This window comes from Balearica regulorum, chromosome 14 (assembly GCF_011004875.1).
Source record: "Balearica regulorum gibbericeps isolate bBalReg1 chromosome 14, bBalReg1.pri, whole genome shotgun sequence".
Classification (NCBI taxonomy): Eukaryota; Metazoa; Chordata; class Aves; order Gruiformes; family Gruidae; genus Balearica; species Balearica regulorum.
Genome location: NC_046197.1, coordinates 13,501,959 through 13,519,227, shown reverse-complemented (window position 1 = coordinate 13,519,227; position 17,269 = coordinate 13,501,959). Strand labels below are relative to the sequence as shown.

Here is a 17,269-nt window from a genome sequence, read left to right as displayed (position 1 = left end):
CATGTGTAAAAGTGGAGATATATGTATACACACAGGTATATATGCCACAAATATAAACAAGCATACTTCTGCTATACCTCTCTTAGAGATTCTGGTCTGAAGAGAATGTGAATTTTCCTGTGTATTTGTCATCTTTACACTGTCTTCCTTACACTATCTTTTTTGCGCTGATTTGATTTGCTTAGAGTAACAGGAAGACGGAAACAACACATGGGGTATGGAGGAAAATAAGCAATTGTCTTTACGTTTTGTCTATATATATACCATTAGCTTCACACAAAACATGACTCACTAGCAGCAGGTGTCCTGCTGTTATGTTAGGCAGATTAGTAATGATAGGGAGGGGGCTGCTCTCCCTATATGGCATCCCCAAGGGAAGCTAAAAATAGTTCAGAGACTTCCAGCAAAGTAAAAGTATTTCTGGGCTTTGAGCGAAGTCTGCTTCTGAAGGTAAGAATCAGAGCTGGTCTGTTTAATGTGCCATTCCTTCTTTTTCTCTTTCCTTTTTTTTTTCTTCCTGGGTGAAGCTTGCCTTGGCAGTTGGTCGGCAAATGTTATCTGGCACAAGGCTGGGAGTTTGGAATTATAAACAGTTGCTTTCCGTGTTTGTGGAAACAGGGTGAGGATTGACCAGTTAAAGGAAATCTGTATAGAGAGCATTTACAGCCACAGAGACAACGAAGGTATGTGTCTCAGAAAGTCACCCTTTTTTTTTTTCTCTCTTTTTTTTTTTCCCCTCTCAGTTAGAGAATCTGAACAGCATATGAGCAATCACAGCATGTGACTTTGCTCCGAGTAGCAGGCAAGCTATTGCTGGTAGTTACACCCACCATGATACAAGTCCAGTAAGCAAAGTTATCTGCAAAGTTATTGCAACAGCAAAATATGAAAAGAGAGGAACTGTTTGCATTTCCGAGATATGTGCAAATCAGGGTGCTATGTGTACTCCATGGAAGTGTGGCTGAGGACGCTTTTCAGCCTTGCTGGTAAATGTCTGTGTATCTTTATACTCAGACACACTGATAGGCAGACTACTGCCTAAAGAAAAAAATACTGTTTCAGAGGAAAACTGTGGAGGATAATTCTATATGTACATGTGTGTGAGTATCTGTGTGCGTCCACACCTGCATGTATGCAGGGAGATCATGAGTTGGTGGACTGCAGAAAAGCCCCACAAGCCTTGCGTTGAGCCAACACCTACATGGCTTTGTGCAGCACAGAAATGGAGATGTAGGAGCTGAGGCTCACTTCTGAAAAATGAGATGCAAGGGCTGCTCGTTACACCAGAATAACCTCATGGGCTGTGATGGATTTCCTCTGATTTTTCGAGTGGCATCACCGATATTGACAACAAGCAACTTTGGCATCACCAATATTGGTAACAAGTGACTTCTGCATTGTGGAAATGGGATAAAAATCCGACAGCCCCACACGGGGCATCTCTGAGGACAGCGGTGTGTGTCACACACCCACGTGAGCGTGCGTGGGCACCCCCGGGAAGCTGCCGTCCCCTGACTCCGAGTCCCGCTGGATAAAAATTTTCCATGCGTGTCTCCTTCTCTGCCCTTGTTTAAGGCTGGCTTTGGCACGTGAGTTCCAGAGGGGCGAGCGTGCCTGGGGCCCTGGCTGCGGTGCTGCGGGGGCAGAGGTGGTGTGACTGTGGTCATCGCAGGGCTCCTGTTGCCCGAGTTCCCGCGGTAGGTGTTGAGAGCCCAGCAGCGGCGTGCCTTGGATCCCTGGGCAGTTGCTGGAATTCCTGGCTCGGCCAGTAACTCCCTCGGTCGGTACGGGGGAAGAGGGGAGACCAGCAAATGGCAGAAGCAATCTAATTTTAGCTCCTTGATGTTGGGCCAGCTTCTGCTAACATCAGCGTCAACGGCAAAACCGACATTAATTTGAGTGGGAAAAGGACTGAACCCAAATTAGTATATGCTGGCCTGTGTAATTTTCTTTATTGGCTGATAGGGAAGGAAGACCTTATTCACTCAATGCATTTGTATGGCTGCCTGGCCATGCTCCAGTGACGCACCAGCCTGTGAGCAGACGGCCTGGGAGAGGGGGACGGGAGTGCTGTATCCGTTCAGGAGGGGCTGTAATTCACTGTCATCTCCAAGTGATTAAATCCCACTTATTTCAAACTGACAGGTAATGGAGTAACGCCCACAAATATGGTGGGTAGGATTTAGCTCCAGGTGCTTGTGGAACAACTTTTCCTATCGAGTTCAGAGTTCAAAATCCTGGTTCCTGTGAGTGGCCACAGAGCAAAGCACATAGGTTGTAGTCAGTGTTAAACATTGCATTTCTAGGCTGGTAAAAAGAGTGAAAAGTTGAGAAAACAGCTATATGCTTAGAAGCACAAGAAGATAGGGCAGCTTTGCTAAGTGCTAGGGATGGACATAAACTAAAGAGAAATCCTATTTGGCAGCACGGAGAATCTGCTGGGGTTGGCAGTCTGAAACCTGCTCCACAATAATTGTTTTCTTCTCCAATAAACCACTGTATTGATTAGGGCAAGCAGAAAGGATCAGTCCCGATGGAGCTCTGCAGGGCATTTTACCACACTGCTTAGTTCAAATGGTCACAGTTGGTATTCGTGTGTTTTCCTCTGCTAAGCAAACTAGATATGACAGAAGACAATGTAATTTAGGGGTTTTTTTCCTCTTTCCGAAAATGAATTGCTACATGTGATTTCATATGCTCACACTTGCATATTTATGGGGAGTCCTAAAATCTAATTTCCACTGTGCTGGCTCCTGTTTAGCACAGACTTAATTTTGCAACTTTTAAATAAAATCTCTTGACAAAATAATAATATGGTATATTGAAGCAAAGCAGACATTTTAATAGAAGCATGCTGGCTAATCAATTCTTCCTGAAAGCACATATCAGTGTTACCTTTGTGATAGCTAAGTGATAGTTAAAGCAAGCAAGGTATGCCCGAGATGGCATAGAAACGCAAAGTTGTTCCTGACCCTCGCATGGGCTCTCCAATGCTCTTGAATCTCCTTATTTGCTATGAGAGGGTGCACAAACGATTTGCAATTGAGAGGACTCTTGAGCTTGTTTATTCCTCTTAATAATAATTCATGACAAGGACATCAAGATGCAAACCATGCCAGGCAAGCTCACAGGAAGGAGGCCACCACGGTGGATGCTGTCAGTAATCTTACTGCAAAGACTATAGCGATTCTTTGGGCTAGTCGTCTTTAGCTGGCCATCTGCTTTGCATTCCCTGGTGGTACTTTGGTTTGGATCTCTGGTTTGTTTGTCATTTCAGTCTCCCACTTTATTATTTCCAGAGCCAAGTGAACCGCTGCCAATGCCAATGCAATGAGATTGCATTGTGAGCTTTGCGATATGGTATACTTTTTTTTTTTTATCTTGAAGCCTCAGCTCCTGGAATTAGTCGATTATGTTAGAATCGCAGCATTCATTAAAAAAAAAAAAGAAAAGAAAAGAAAGAAAAAGAGTGGATCTCTGCTCCTCATGAACTAATGAAAAAGCTTGGGAAAAAAAAAAAGGATCCCTGCAGACTTAGTAATCACAAGCCAAATAAAAAGAGGCTCTTTTTTTTTTTTTTTTTTTTTCCAACATCAGACTGTTTTTACAGACAATCATCCTATTTCTGAGTCTCTCACTCACAGTATTTGAGTGCTGGGTGCTGGCAAACCTGAGCAGCAGCTGTTCATTTCTAAAGGCAGGGAAAATAAGTAGAGTCATCTCTAACAGGAAAAGTTACTTTATCTTTGCCCGCGCTGCCTTTTCCTCTGCCCCTGCAGCACACCCTGCCTGTGGTCAGTACAGCACTGGGAACCCATCGCAGCAGCTTGCAGAACAGCCCACAGCCCAGTAAGTTCCAGTGAGAAATGGGAAGGCAAGAGTTTGCATTAACCAGAACCGTGATTCCCTTCAGGTCAGGAGCAGCAGCTGCTGCTGTCACTGACCCCATAACTTTAAATAATCTTAGCTATGGCTGTATGGCATTTATGCATTCGTGGCACATCTGAAATGTGATTAGGGCTCGCCCGGTTCTGGGGTGGAGACTGTCACTTTTTCTATTCTTTGTCTATTTGGGCTGCAATTACTACAGCTGGGAAGGGTCCATCATTTAGATTTCAGTTTGCCTGGTATACTATTTTCCTACTTTTCAGTGGGAAAAGAGATGACATTCAAGATTGATTTTAACAAAATATGTTTGTTGGTCTGGATTTTTCATCACTCTGGGCTGGGGCCTTGGGGAAACATATTTGCTTTTATTGCTTTTTCCGGTAACTAAATGGAATTAGCATTCCCTGCCATTGCTGGCCAACTGGATCCAGTGCACAGTGCAAAGCAATGCAAACAAAGGACAACAACTGTCATGAATTTGCTGGAGGGAAGAATTAAAAATAAAAAGAAAATGAAGAGCCATAGGTCAAATTTGTTGCTGGCCTGACTCGATGAAATTTATGGTACTTGATACTTGCCAGTTTTGCTTATCTGTTTTTATTTTCTTTTGGTCTGTCAAATTCTTCAATACTTTCTCTTTTTTTGAGGCTGGAGATGAAACGAACACAGAAATTTTCCATATAAAATACAACACGTAGAAGGAGTGCATGTATAGAGGCAGGTGTTTAGGGCAGAACCTTCGCGCGCTTTCCATGCGCCGTTCAAAAGCACTTGTTGTCGTTTACAAGCTTTTTAGATGGGTAAGAAAGCAACTGCACTAGGCCCTCAAGCTGTCTGATACTGAGATGGAAAAAAGAGACTTCTTGCTAGTGAATCAGATTTTTTAGTAGTTCATTTAATTTTGCCTGGTGCTGTTTTAGTGATAGTGAGGTTCAATGGCACAGCAGCAACTCAGTGAGTCACAAGGTAAAAGACCCCAACCAACTCTTGGTAAACTTTCACAAGAATCAAATTTCTGTTCTGCTAATGATTAACTTTATAGTCCAGTAGTAACAACTCAACTAAGTTGACAGAAGCAATCCCTCTGATGTGTGTATCCATACTTCTGTTTAAGTTGTTCCAGGGTTCATCAGTAATCATTTCTCTTCCTCAGAAAAGAAAAAAACCAAAGTCCTTAACCTGGAGATAACACCTTTAGCTTAGGTTTTGTTTTTTTTAACTGTACCTCCCCACTTAATGTCATTTATTTGAACACTCATTTTACAGACCTCCCATGAACCAAAGCCTGGCAGTTTATTGGAATTTTAAGGGAAGCAAGGGGCCTGGGCTGGCAGAGAGGAGGGAAGAGCAGCAAGTGAGCGTTTGATGGACAAGTTCTCCATGAATACAAGTATAACCTGTCCCAGCAAACAGCAGTCAGTAGCTACTGAGTTTATGGTGAACTCGTTCAATTTTCTACCTTGGTTCTTAGCTCCAGAATAAAACATGGAAGGAAAACATTCATTGCCACCTGGTAAAACCAAAGCATTTGCATGTAGTGGCAAAACAACCACCTTTTTAAGGTAGGAAAAAAGCATTTCCATGGATCCCATCCCCAACACGTGAAACTCAAAGGGGAAAATGAACCATGCTGCTACTGAAGCCTTTGTACCACAGGCTGGGTAGCTGACTGCCTGCTGCCTCGGTGATGCTTTGTACTCAGGAACCAGCTAGACCTAAGGGCTGGGATGTGGAGGGTATTCCGGTACAGCAAGAAGCAGGGTGGGCTGCTTGGGATTAAATGAACAATAAACCTTGCTTCCCTGATTTTTGCTAAATCTTTTGGAAAAACTGCACTGGCTTATCTTAACCTTCCCAAGAGCAGTAGCGAAGGATGGCTCTGGAAGTGCCTTCCTGTGCCAGCTGTGCTCAGGTTGGGTCCGATCAGGTCCCAAGGCGGAGGAGACGTGGGGTGTCTGTACTGCACATCCTGGCTGCTGTGGCCTGTTCCCCTCCAGGCCATCTGCTTCCCCCAGCCCCTGGCCATCTCCTCGCAGAAAGAAGCCGCTGGGCTGCTGGCCACAGTCTCCTCTGGTAAAGGCTTTGGTAGGGAAAGGGATGGGGAAAACGGGGAGGAGAAAAAAAAAATTAGAAAAGGAGGAAGGGAGAAGAAATGTGGGGGGAAATGGGGGAGGTGGTGGAAAAAGGGAGGGGAAAAGGGGGGCAGGAAAAAGGGGGATGGGAAAATGGGAGGGGATGGAGAGAAGGGAGTGAAGGGGAGAAATGAGGAAACGGGAGAAAAGGGGGGTGAAAAGGGGGAAAAAGGAGAAAAGTGGGGTGACAGAAAAAAGAAATAAAAGAGGAGAAAAAGGGAGGAGGAGAAAAAAAGACATTTGAGGAGAGCAGAGGCGCTCCGCCGTGTGCAGCCGGTGCCGGTGGGTGCGGCGCCCCGCGGCGGGGCCGGGCGGCCGGTGCCGGCGGAGGAGCGGGCGGGGCGGGAGCAGCCGGGTCCGGGCCCGCCCCCCCCAACCCCCAACCCCCCCCGCCGGGGCCGGGGCGCCGCGGCCGCGTGTCGGAGGCGGCGCGGCTCTGCGCCGCGGCGTGAGGCAGCGCCGCGCCCCCGCTGCCGGAGGAGCCGCTCCGCCGCCGGCCCCGCGCTCCCGCCCCCGGCCGCGGCGGCCCCGGCGGCATGATCTCCTGAGGGGCCGAGCCTGCCCGCGCCCCTCGCCCGCCCCCCGCCGCCCAGGTGAGTGCCGCGCCGAGCACCGCGGGGATGCCCGGGCGGTTCTGCCCAGCCCAGCCCCGCTCTCGGACTTGGCGGAGTTTCGGGGTCTGGCCGGAGCTGCTCTTCGCGGGGAGCCGCGGCCCTTGGGGTAAGCCCCCCCCCCCCCCCGCCCCCGGTGGTGCCGGGTGCGGGTCGCGATGCCCCCGCGCATCCCTCCTTCGTAGCGTGGCGGCTCCGTATTTGCATTCCCGAAGGGAAAAGTGGCTCTTCGCAGCGGGAGGATGCCGCCTGGCCCTCCGGAAGGCTCGGCCGGGCTTTGTGGGGAGGGGGATGCTATGTTTGCGGGGTGGTGGTGGTGAGGCTCCCGCGGCCGTGGGGAAGTGACTTTTGGAAGTGACCCACCGGGGCTCGGGCTCCGCGGGGCCGCCGCGCAGGTGCTGCCGCTGGCGGGGATGCACGGCAGGACGGAGCTGATGGGCTGAATGTTAAAAGCGGGTGCTGCGGAGAGGGGAATTCAGCAGCACCTCGGGAGCAGCAGGTGAAACCAGGCAGAAATCTGGCTGAATCAGAAAAAAAAAACAAAAAACCTGTGGGAGCGCCCGGCCGGGTGAATGATGCGGCTGGGTTACTGGGGGGCTGTGGCGGGGGGGGGGTGACCAACAGGTGCGGCGGCAGCGGCTGCTCCGGCGCCGGGGGAGGCTGCCCCGACCCCGGGTCGCTCCCGTTGAAGCCGCTGCCGTGGGTCGGTGCCGCGGGCAGGTCCTGGGCAGCCGCGACCCGAACCCCCCGCTCCGGAGCGGGGCTTGCGCTTCACTGCGGGAGCTCTTGGAGATGCAAACTTCTGGGTATGAGATACTGCTTACATGAAAGGGTAGAGCATAAGTGTTTCCTGCATTGATCGTTATTTTTGTTCCCGTTGGGAAAATGTATCCAGCAACAAAAACTTTCTAAGAAAAGTAATGGATTTTCAATGAGAAGCTCCTTTCCCTAAGTATTACAGAATTTCACAAGCTTGTTGGTTGTATTGACAATGCACTTAATTTTCCAATGGTCTTCTTATGGAGTAGCTAATACTACAGAAGATGCTTTTTGGTTTACAGCATTAAAAATGTTTGTTGAAGTGTCTTTGCTTTAGTATTTGTGAGTTTCAGGTATAATATGTAAAAGGCAAAAAAAAAAAAAGATTGAAATATGCATCGGACTATGAAAGCGTATAAAGCCCATAGATGCAAGTGCTTCCTGTTAAGTCAACTTTTAAACCAGCTTCTCCCTAGACAGCAATTCACATTTTTCAAGGGGAGAAAGGATGGGTGAAATTGAATTGTCCAAATTAAGTCAAAATGAATTGCTTAATATTCAGAGGGGTTGATAAATGACCCATTAAATCAACACTTGCATAGTGTCTCATTGAAAAGAAAAATGTGTGCTGGGCAGAATAGGTCAGCCAGTGACGTTACTACATTATTGTGCTGAACTGAGTCCTCCTCCTACTAACAGATATATTTGCTCTGACATTACATAGGCATGGGAACGAGCTCTCGTGCGCTGTGCTACGAGGAGTAGCATCTGCTATAAATGACCGTAATTGTACCAGCTCCATCTCAAAAGCAAGAAATCTTGGTTATGTTTTATTTGGCATAAATTAACATAAATCCATGGGCTTCTCATGTTGATGTATATCTGTTGAGAAACCTCTCCTGTATTTCAAAGCTTTTTTTTTTCTTTCTCTGAGGAAGAGCTATATTTTGGATGCTAGTTTGAGGAAAAAATGCTACTGATAAATGGAAAAATAAGAGTAATCATTCTGAAACAAGTCAGAACAAGATTCCTTATAGTAAATGCTCTTTTGAGAGCATCACCTCTCAGTAAAACAGTGTGTGAACTTCACTTCTAAACCCTTTGATTAGCATACCTACAGCTGGTTGCCACTGAAAAATTACTGTTGTGTTTACCCCTTGAAGTCCTTGAAATTCTTGTGCTGGAGTGTACCAAGGAAGTTGACTCTATCCTTACTGTGCCTTCTGGAAACTTCTAACACTTTGTTTGAGGAAGCATGGATCCTGTGCCCCTGATGTTTTTTGCACCTCTTTGCTTTTGCAGGTAACACAATAGCTAATTTTGCTTAAAGCTTTTAAAACTTAGGAAGTGACAGCTCTTTTATTTGTGCATTCCAACTGAGTATTACAAAGAGGAAATTATGGAGATACTTTTTAAAAAAAAAAAAAAAAATGCTCAGAGAAACAGATTATCCAGGCTCCAGCTGAAGGTGGGATTGTAAATTGACTCATGACTTGAGAAAGCTCCTTGCCTACGTTTCATTTGGCCAACAGAGAACACCTGCATGCGAACCTTGCGGGCCAGTTATTCAGGTGTTTATAATTGCATAGAAGTGTGTTACATAATGTGGTCTGTTGCCCTTTATTTACGGTGACGTGTTTGGACACAATATGCACACATCCTCTAGGTGATGGGTTATTAGGTGGGTGCAATAGAAGTTGCTTGAGTGCATAAGGAGCTTGATATCATCTGTGATGAAGCAGATGGACAAGTAGGTGCGTTTCCCTCACGGGGGAAGAGGTTCTGGATCTAGAAATGCCTTTAGATAGTGTTTGATGGTGGTGCGTGTTTTTCAAATTTCTTGCTGTTCTTAGGGGCCAGGGTAGCTGCAGGTATTTTTGTGCACCAGTAAAGTCTGGTTAGACTAGTCTTTGTTTGTAATCATCCTCAAGAATAAAAGAAGTAAAGAGTTTTGTGGGGTTTTTTTGTCCTGAAAACCTACCATGCCTCGTAAGGTTATCCTGCTGCCTCTGTTTCCTTGCTTGCTATTTTTCTTTGAAATCATAATACATTGCTTTATTTTTTTTAATGAAGACTTGAACTTAAGCTTGCTGGGAAATGGCCACTCTATCCTAAGAAAGTGCTGGCATCTTATTGACTTATTTTGGGAATACTGGAGAAAAATATAAAAGATTCACTTGCATTGATTAAAACCTCCAGGGCAATCTTCTAACACTGCAGTTCTCTAGGTGAAAAATTAACTTTCTCCGTTGTCTACTCCTGCTTTTATTTTATTTGTGAGAATCCCAGACTCTGTTATCAGTTTACATTGAGTCCCTTAGGTGTGCTTGAAGTGAAAAGTGTCTCATCCTAAAAGCTCACACACACACTGTCACCCTCAGAGTCCATTTGTCTCTGGGTACCAGCAGATCCGCCTTGATACCGTTGGTCCCCAGAGCCCTAACGGAGGCAGGGTTTGCACTAACCCACAGCTCCTCACCCGAGTAATGTTTCCCGAGTGATTGTCAGAAAAATAATTAACAGTTACTTCGATGCTTTTCCAGAGGTTTTGGCAAGATAGCACTTTAGGAGTAGCTTAATGACAAACTTTGATTTATGAGGTAACTGAAAATGTTTGAATTTTTGGATCTGGAGTGAAAGCATAGGAACTTTCTGCATTTCATCTGCAGCTTTCCGGCACGACATGTAGCTAACAGCTTGTCTCTCATTGATTTTAATAAGAGCTTTTTGCTGAATATGCCTGGAGAAGTTTGAAAACGTATTGTTAACTTTTTTGGGGGCAGGAGGTTACTAAACACAATAAAGAACTTTGCAATGTCTTTTTAAATAACCTTGAAAAATCTTAGGTCTTATACACTTTTACACACACACACACGGATTTAAGATGGATCCTATGGGAAAGCCAGTATTTTTTCCAGTTTAGGGCTAAATATTGAAAAGAAACAAAGGAATGCTTTTCCCAGCCCAACAATCAAGGGCTGGTACAAGTATGACTTGTATATCTGTGTGTTTCCCTATGAATTCTGTGCTTTGTTCCCTTCTACCTTCATCAGGTGTGCTCAATAACAGCTCACCTGGATGTGCCTTGTATCTGAAATGGTTCAAAAGAATCCCCTTGACATTACCAGGCAATGGGTCACACCTGAAATCTTGCCATTCTTGTGTCAAGCCTTTTCTTTTTTCTTTTCCCCTCCTCCCACCCCCTGATTTCTGACATATTTTTAGCTGCTGTTCTGTTGAATTTGAGTAGAGCTAGTGAAAAGGGATGTGCGGGGGTTTTTGATTGTTTTTTGTTTGTGGGTTTTTTTTTGGGGGGGGGAGGCCTTTGAGAAATGGGAGATCTTGCTTTTCACTAAAAATAGAGCACTAGGATGAGTATCTGCTCCTCTGCTTAGTAAGGGAGGATACTGGTTCCTCGTGGAGGAGAAAACTTTGTAAAATCTCAGCATCTCCACTCAGTTTAGCCAAAGAATCTGATATGGACACTGGAGTTTTATTATTTTTATTTTTTAATTTATTGACGGCTTTAAGAATCTGGTGCTGCACAGAAAGCCCCCTGAATCTAATGCATTGTGAAGTGGTAAGCTGCTAGTATTGGGTTATAGTAATATTCCCATTATTGCCCCTTGTTGTCCAAGGGATTGGTAGGGTTTGTCAGGTTGGGTGTTGGAGAGCTACTGTGAATACAGAAGAGCGGTGCTGGGACCACATCCAAGGAAAAGTTGTCCACTGCTGGGATGAGCCAAGATCTGCTAGAATCACCCCAGCAGCTGAAATGTTGGCATAGTGGTTTTGTTCGTTCCTGGTACGGAAGATGTGAGCAATAAGACAGGCTCATTTCTTCGTTGGAAATGCGGCAGCCAGGGCTAACCATTTAGTTGAAACCTTTCCTGCTTTCTCCAGAGGTTTGCCTGGTTTATAGCTGCTGTTGGCCACCAGCTGATGTGCTGGTTTCCACATGTGAGCAGGTGCTTGTGCCGTGGCCGTTTGCACCAGCCCAGTTAGTGCTCTGCAGACCTGTGCTCAACCCGGAGTTCGGCTATGGCGGGTGGCAGCTACGGCCTGGCTTGGCGCACACCTCTGCGGGTGAGGTGGGAGCATGGGGCCGAGCAGATCTCCGTGGCTGTTTTTCCTTTTTTTCTAGCATTAGCCAGAGAAATAAAGTTTGCTCCTGTGCAATACTGATACGACTGAAGGACCTCTTGCTGCAAGGCAGCTCTGTTATTCTCTGTAGTGCTTGGATTGCTCAGCAGAGGGAGAACAGACCATATCGCACAAGGCACCCAAAACCGCCAGCCACATCACTCTGACTGATGGCAGGGAAAGGAGTCCCAAAGCCTCCCTCCCCACTCAAATGTTTTTTGTTTTTTTTTTTTTTCCTCTTCTTTTCCCTTCTTGTTTTAAAGGTCAGAGCTAAGCTGTGATTTTTCACCTCTTGATCAAAAGTAGCTGCCTCAATCTGTAGGTTAATGACTATTTCAGATGGCAGAGTAGGTGGCTGTGACAGAAAAGATGTGTCCAAAGCAGCACACCTGAAAAATCTCATAGATCCAAGTGCTTCCTAAATATTCAGCTTTTTTGAATATTTAGGAAGATATGCTGGAGTTGGCCTTTAGTGACTGAAGCTTTACAGTACATCCAGAGATAAAAAAAGAAAACAAACCCAAAACCAAACCCCTTGAATTACTTGAAATTCAAGCAGCAACTAATCCACATGACTCATCTCCAGGCCAGATCTTTAATTGTCATAAATCAGCATAGCTCCATTGACTTCCCCAGCACTGTGCCAGTTGTGCCACTAGCTGGAGGGCTGGCATGCTGGTTTGTTTTTTTTTTTTTTTGGTGGGGGGGAAAGTTTGAGCAAAAGATTGTGACTGAGGCTTTTGGGGTTTGTGGGGTTTTTTTATTTGATATTTTTTGAGGATGGGGAAGGTATTGGGTTAAAGAGTAACATTTGTGCTCAGGCAAATAGACAGTATGGTTCAGTAGATATTTGCTACCCTGTAGCATACTGTGCAGAAATCCAGGAGAATTAGACATTTGTTTTTTGTCAGAAATGTCGGTTTAATGTGATAAGAAAACAGCTGTTAAAATGCTGCCAGATAAAAGCAAGATGATGAGCATGAAGGGGGGGAAAAAACGATGGGCAGTTCCTGCAGTTGGGTTGAATACAGCAGTATTTTGGAGATCCGGCTCATTCCCCGTCTGCCGCCAACCCAGCGAGTGATGTGATCGGCTTCAGGGCTCTGTTCTTCAGAGCGCGGAGTATCGGTGCTCTTATACCACTTAAATCAATGAGGTGCCATTTACTGAGGCTTTTAGTAGGTAGAGCAGATTAAGCTGCTCCCCTTGGTAGTGTGAGGCAGTTTAAGTAGAGTGGGACTCCGAATGCTCTCCCCTGCTTGATCAAAGGGCATGACCCAGCTCTGCACTGGACATTTTCTAAATAAATGGAAGTGTTCTTTTAAAGCATGAACTGAGAGTCTGCAGAGGATGACGATATGGGTCTTAACCCTCTTTTAGACAGGGAATTGTGCCCAACTGGCAAATGTGGAACGTGCTACTCGGAAAGCAAAAAGAGCGTCGTTTGGAGGTGCCTGTGAGCTGGGGATGAAAGTCAGCCCTCCCAGGGAAGGCTCTCCCATCTTCTGCACTGGCTTGTGAAAACAAATTCAAACGGGAACAAGCCCTGAATTTTCTTTCAAATTCTTACCTGCCCTGCAAACTTGTTCTGAAGAGTCAGTATTTCAATTCCTGTTAGAGACCAATCTCCATCCTTGCTTCCAGCCCGGCTCTGCCAGGTCCTTCCCGCCACGCAGACCGCCTGTATCGCCTTCGCATATCGGCTGTGCTCCGCTAGGAGCGGGCGGTGGGGGCGATCATATTGAGCTGATGCTATTAACAGCAGGAGAAACACCTCTCTCCTGAGGAGAGTTCATCTCTGCTGGATAATGAGCTCTGTTTCACTCAGGACTGAATTGCTGCGGTATGGATCACAGCAAAGCACAAATGAGGATGCAGCACTGGGCGCTTCCTACAGCCTCTCTTATACATACCAAATAGCTAATTAAATGAGAGCTGGTTTGAGCTATTGGACTGCTGCTAGTCTGACTTCTTATAGAAGAATCTTGTGCAGTGTGTCTTGCTCCAGTAACTTTTTGAAGTCTTTCAAAATTGTGCGTTGCCGCAACTCCCAGCGTTCATTCTGACTTTTAGACTGTTGCAAGTGCGAGATCTGAAGAGCGGAGTTGGGGAGTGAAGCTCGAGCTATGCTGAGAGTTGTCCATGTATATGTACGAGATGCGTAGCCACGGCATGGGGTATGAGAGCCTTTCCATGGCTTAAAAAATAACCTGTAAATCTCTCTGTTTATATATATGTATATTTGAATTACAAAATTGTTTATGCAGAAAGCATAAACTTTTTTTGGAGTGTCAGCATAGGCAGCCTTGCTCCTCTTGCAACTTATTTTATGGATATAAATGGAATGTAAATGAACTTTCTACCTTATGCTATCTATTTGAAGGAGGATAAAATTCACTGTTGTTACTGTCACTCTCAGGTAAAACATTAACCCTCAATTTTAGCAGTTTTACATTATCAAGTTTACAAATATTCCAACTTTCAAATTTCATCTTTTAGTATACATGCCTTCTCAAAGAAGTGAATCCAAAATAAACTTCAGAGCAAGAATTATACCTTATTTAACCTGACTGGTTTTTATTTTATTTCAGTAAGACCAAAGAAGAATCATAGTCCTTACAGAGTATAGGTCAATTTTCTGCTTACACATTGGTCTGGAATAGCTGAATTATTTTGCAGCTTTGTTCACAGAGCTTGCTCTAGCATTTTGTAGCAAATCATTAGCTGTATTACTGTTTCAGTATAGGCACTGGGAAATGCACTTCTATCTGCTCCTGTTTAACAGAGCGTGCTGCAAAAGGCTTGCCTTGCATGTATGGAAACATGATTAATTTTTGGGGGGTAATGATGAAACTGCAGCGCTTTGATGATGGGTTGATTGTTTTATGCCCTGCCAGAAATGGATACTTAAAGGAGATATTAGATCTGAATGAGATATTCGAGAGCATGTTACAGGTTTGAGTTAGCTAATAGGGAAGAGGCCAATCCTATTGCCACTGGTGTCAGTGAAAATACTGGGAACAGAGTCAGGCATATAGTAATTAATTACCAACAGATGATGAGTTTTGAAGGTGTGAATAAAAGACTTGATGTATTGGTTGAATTGCCTGAAAAACAAATCTGTTAGATACCGTTCTTTTATCCTGTTCTCTTCGTTCCCCTTGTTTCTGTCGGACTTCAGCAGTGGAGCTCTTCGGCTGCTGAGCCACAGGCGCTTCTAAATTCCCCTGCCCAAGTTGGTATCTCTTTGAGAGTTATGGCGTGATCATGCAGGCTGATGCTCTGTGCTGCTACATGCTTTCCTTTCACACTTTTTGTAAATAACTTTGAAGGTGGGCATTTTATTTACTGGTTTAGACAAAAAGCACCTATATACTAATTCCCGAGTGTTACAGTAATGATGACTTCTGTTAACAGGTATTTCCTGAAAGAGCTTTGTGAAGTCAGAGGTGAATAATTTTAAGTATCATATTTAAGAATCTTCCTATTACTGATGTGGAGGATATTATAGTTGAGTCAGAAATAGAAAAATGTTGCAGCGAAGAGTTGGATGGAAGGTGGCAAGATGTATGTGTTGTACAGCTGGCGTGTCCTAGCAGACGTGGGGTCTCCTTGCGGTGTTGTCCTAGACTGAGAGCCCTCTTCAGTGTGTCACCCCCCTGTCATGTGCTCTGTTACAGACTTTGACTTAACCCTGGTATGGTCCTCTGCCGTGACTTTGTGCTCCTTCTTTCAGGGCTGATCTTGTTCCTCATAGTGGATTGGTTAGACAACTTCTAATAATGTTTTATACTTTGGTAGTTTTGGTGCTCTGAAGAGCCAAACATCTCCCTTTGTGCAGGCTCTAGGAGTTCATAACTTGCTCCTGGTTCCCCCCAAGCTTTGCAGCCAGCTGGGACCTGCATCTTTGGGCTACAACAGCATAAAATGTCTAACGGACTCAGGGTGTTCTAACCTAACTTGTATATAATGTAGCATTTTAGACATCTGTCTGTTCAGTGATGCGTTTAATACTTCCTATGTATACTCTTAATGTACAAAAGTTGCTTTTTCTCACAGCCTGTAGAGAAAAAAAAAAAAAGAAGGTGCAGCTTTTCAAATCAAAATAGAAAGTACAATGTTGGGCTGAACTTGGACCTGTCCTTTTGGGATGGAGATGGCATAGGTGACTTTGTAAGCATTTTTTCTAACTTATGAGGCAACTTGAATCTAATCTACTCCATAATTTCAAGCCTCATATGATATTTCCCATTTGTTACCCTAATAAGACCAAAGGTAACATTTTATGGCACACTATGAGCCGAATGGTTAACTACTTATTAAATATCTTTGCTTCCAGGGCAGATGGAAATGAGAGAAGTGTCTCTTACAAATCTCAGCCCAATTAATACAGTTTATCTAAACATGCTCTGGCTTATTCTACTAACGCTTCACAAGAAAGTAGAAATTGTCCTTACTATGTCCTCTACAAGAAAGTAAAGAACAATTTGGGTGGTCAGATGAAAGGCTTGCATAGCTCAGCATCCTGTCTGGGATACCTACCAGTTCTGGGTGGTTTGGCTCTTCTTCAGGCTGTAGAGTCCCACTGTATTTCTACTTCTGATGCATTCTTAACATATAAGGCTTTTCACTGTTTAGAAAAAATTTTGCTCTTATGATCACAGTTGCATGTCTTTGTTAAATTTTTTTTTTTTTACAGATGGGACAACCAGAAATATATCCATTTTTAAGATGCAGATAAATCGTGACTTTATTTTGTTGTATAATGGTATTATATATTTCAGTCTTGATATCTTTCCTGAAAAATTCTGAGATTATTTGCTTTTTCTGGTTGCTGCTAAGTGCTGAGCTGATGTTTCCAGAAAACTGTCTGTAATGACTACATCTCTTTTCTGCATTACAACAGTTAATTCAGAGCCTGTCAGTCTATGTGGACAGTCATACTCCTTTTTTTCAGTGCAATATTTTGCATTTATTAACATTTAATTTACTCTGTCATTTTGCTGTCCAATCACAGTGTCTTGAGACTCTTCCGCAGCTTTCATGTCAGTTATAATTTTGCCTACTCTTAATCATTCTGTTTTGTCAGTGAAGTTTGGCACTTCATTACTTCCCTTCCCCCTTCTCAGACCGTTAATGAGTATATGGACTAGTACAGGTCTCGGCACAGATGCTGAGATGATGCATTAACAGCCTCCCGTCACAAATGATTCTTTATTCTCTCCTTTATTTCTGTTTTTGTGGGGTTTTTTGTTTGTTTGTGGGTTGTTTGTTTTTTTTTTTTTTTTTTTACAGTTGTTGATTCTTACGAAGCCCTTTCTTTCCCACTGTAGCCTACCTTTTTTTAAGTTTCTTATTAAGATTCTTTGAGACTCTTTGCTGAAGGATTTGGAAAAAGCCACATGTACTGCATCAGCTACTGTGCGTACCATGTCACCTTATTCATGTGCTTGTTAACTCCTTCAGGGAAGTCTAACAGATTTGTTGTACTTGCAGGCTGTCTGCAAAATCTCTGACTCTTCCTGTGTATATAACGCATCTGCTGATTCTATATTATATTTTCTACCATTTTTTCTTGCGTTGTATATAAACTCAGTGGTCTGTGTCTTTGAGCATTTGGCTTTTTTATGAAATGTCCAACTGTGGAAAGCCAATGAAAGAAGTGGGATATGTTTTACATGATATTTTGTGGATATTGTGGGGCTTATTTTGTCCCACTCTGAATCACAACGTTAC

General features: G+C 44.3%; 1 protein-coding gene across 2 annotated transcripts in view; it reads left to right on the top strand.

Moving 5' to 3' along the window:
* The first annotated feature begins 415 nt into the window (after nt 1-415).
* The window catches only part of SGCD (sarcoglycan delta), a 339,669-nt gene continuing 322,815 nt past the window's right edge, over nt 416-17,269 (top strand). The window contains exon 1 of one of the 2 annotated variants that reach the window (XM_075766167.1): nt 416-450. The gene's annotated coding sequence lies outside the window, so the exon portion shown is untranslated. The remainder of the gene's footprint in view (nt 451-17,269) is intronic. The other variant, XM_075766169.1, reaches the window with a different exon arrangement.